Below are 3,156 nucleotides of genomic sequence, written 5' to 3'. Positions count from 1 at the left end.
GAGAAGAGCGGCCAATGTGACGATCTGGCTTTAAGTCGATTCGAAAACAAATGACGAAAACGGACGGATTTCTCAGGTTTTTACTACATATGAACACTTTTCACATTCTCCCATTTAACGCGGCTGCTAGTCCTCCTTTCATGCAAAATCTTAAGTTCCTAGCTCATGTCCAAGGCACCGAAGGAGGGTAAAAAGTCAATAATCGATACCTTTAACTTGAATTTTACCACTTCTTACTGGCTATTACATCAACTTAGAAGCTTCATCTGCGTTCTACTATGGTGCTTTTAGTGTCTCCGCATACCGAAGCAAGTGACATAGCTTTGAAGACGATAAATGTAACCGTTTCAGACTGAAGAGCGGCCAATGGCACAATCTGACTTTAAGTAAATTCGATAACAAATGACGAACACGGACGGATTTCTCAGACTTTTACTACATACGAACACTTTTCACATTGTCCCATGCAACGCGGCTACTAGTCCTCCCTTCATGCAAAGTCTTAAGTTCCTAGCTCATGTCCAAGGCACCAAAGAAGGGTAAAAAGCCAATAATCGATAACTAAAACTTGAATTGTACTACTTCATACTGGCTATTACATCAACTTAGAAGCTTCATCTGTGTTCTACTATGGTGCTCTTAGTGTCTCTGCATACCGCAGAACGCGATATAGCTTTGCAGACGATAAATGTATCCGTTTCAGAGAGAAGCCAGCTAAAAAGTCAATAATCGATACCTAAAACTTGAATTGTACTACTTCTTACTGGCTATTACATCAACGTAGAAGCTTCATCTGTGTTCTACTATGGTGCTTTTAGTGTCTCCGCATACCGCAGCACGCGACATGGCTTTGCAGACGATAAGTACAACCGTTTCAGAGAGAAGAGCGGCCAATGTGACGATCTGGTTTTACGTCGATTCGATAACAAATGACGAAAACGGACGAATTTCTCAGGTTTTTACTACATATGAACACTTTTGATATTCTCCCGTGCAACTCGGCTGCTAGTCCTCCTTTCATACAAAACGTTAAGGTCCTCGCTCATGTCCAAGGCACCAAAGCCAGCTAAAAAGTCAATAATCTATACCAAAAACTTGAATTGTACTACTTCTTACTGGCTATTACATCAACTTATAGGCTTCATCTGTGTTCTACTATGGTGCTTTTAGTGTCTCCGCACCCCGCAGCACGCGACATAGCTTCGCAGACGATAAGTACAACCGTTTTAGAGAGAAAATCGGCCAATGTGACGATCTGGCATTAAGTCGATTCCATAACAAATGACGAAAACGGACGGATTTCTCAGGTTTTTACTACATATGAACACTTTCCACATTCTCCCGTGCAACGCGGCTGCTAGTCCTCCTTTCATGAAGAATCTTAGGTTCCTAGCTCATGTCCAAGTCACCAAAGCCAGCTAAAAAGTCAATAATCGATTCCTAAAACTTGAATTGTACTATTTCTCACTAGCTATTACATCAACTTAGATGCTTCATCTGTGTTCTACTATGGTTCTTTTAGTGTCTCCGCATACCGCAGCACGCGACATAGCTTTGCAGACGATAAATGTAACCGTTTCAGACAGAAGTGCGGCCAATGTGACGATCTGGCTTTAAGTCGATTCGATATCAAATGACAAAACGGAAGGATTTCTCAGGTTTTTACTACATATGAACACTTTTCACATTCTCCCGTGCAACTCGGCTGCTAGTCCTCCTTTCATGCAGAATCTTAAGTTCCTAGCTCATGTCCAAGGCACCAAAGAAGGGTAAAATGTCAATAATCGATAACAAAAACTTGAATTGTGCTACTTTATACTGGCTATTACATCAACTTAGAAGCATCATCTGTGTTCTACTATGGTGCATTTAGTGTCCCCACATACCGCAGAACGCGATATAGCTTTGCAGACGATAAATGTAACCGTTTCAGACAGATCTGCGGCCAATGTGACGATCTGGCCTTAAGTCGATTTGAAAACAAATGACGAAAACGGACGGATTTCTCAGGTTTTTGCTACATATGAACACTTTTCACATTCTCCCGTGCAACGCGGCTGCTAGTCCTCCTTTCATGCTAAATCCTAATTTCCTAGCTCATGTCCAAGACACCAAGGAAGGGTAAAAAGTCAATAATCGATACCGAAAACTTGAATTGTACTACTTCATACTGGCTATTACATCAACTTAGAAACTTCATCCGTGTTCTACTATGGTGCTTTTAGTGTATCCACATACCGCAGCACGCGACATAGCTTTGCAGACGATAAGTACAAACGTTTCAGAGAGAAGAGCGGCCAATGTGACGATCTGGCTTTAAGTCGATTCGAAAACAAATGACGAAAACGGACGGATTTCTCAGGTTTTTACTACATATGAACACTTTTCACATTCTCCCATTTAACGCGGCTGCTAGTCCTCCTTTCATGCAAAATCTTAAGTTCCTAGCTCATGTCCAAGGCACCGAAGGAGGGTAAAAAGTCAATAATCGATACCTTTAACTTGAATTTTACCACTTCTTACTGGCTATTACATCAACTTAGAAGCTTCATCTGCGTTCTACTATGGTGCTTTTAGTGTCTCCGCATACCGAAGCAAGTGACATAGCTTTGAAGACGATAAATGTAACCGTTTCAGACAGAAGAGCGGCCAATGGCACAATCTGACTTTAAGTAAATTCGATAACAAATGACGAACACGGACGGATTTCTCAGACTTTTACTACATACGAACACTTTTCACATTGTCCCATGCAACTCGGCTACTAGTCCTCCCTTCATGCAAAGTCTTAAGTTCCTAGCTCATGTCCAAGGCACCAAAGAAGGGTAAAAAGTCAATAATCGATAACTAAAACTTGAATTGTACTACTTCATACTGGCTATTACATCAACTTAGAAGCTTCATCTGTGTTCTACTATGGTGCTCTTAGTGTCTCTGAATACCGCAGAACGCGATATAGCTTTGCAGACGATAAATGTATCCGTTTCAGAGAGAAGCCAGCTAAAAAGTCAATAATCGATACCTAAAACTTGAATTGTACTACTTCTTACTGGCTATTACATCAACGTAGAAGCTTCATCTGTGTTCTACTATGGTGCTTTTAGTGTCTCCCCATACCGCAGCACGCGACATGGCTTTGCAGACGATAAGTACAAC

The sequence above is a fragment of the Schistocerca gregaria genome, unplaced genomic scaffold (assembly GCF_023897955.1).
Source record: "Schistocerca gregaria isolate iqSchGreg1 unplaced genomic scaffold, iqSchGreg1.2 ptg000526l, whole genome shotgun sequence".
NCBI lineage: Eukaryota > Metazoa > Arthropoda > Insecta > Orthoptera > Acrididae > Schistocerca > Schistocerca gregaria.
The sequence above is the reverse complement of the archived record's forward strand: the minus strand, read 5'-3'. Positions refer to the sequence as shown.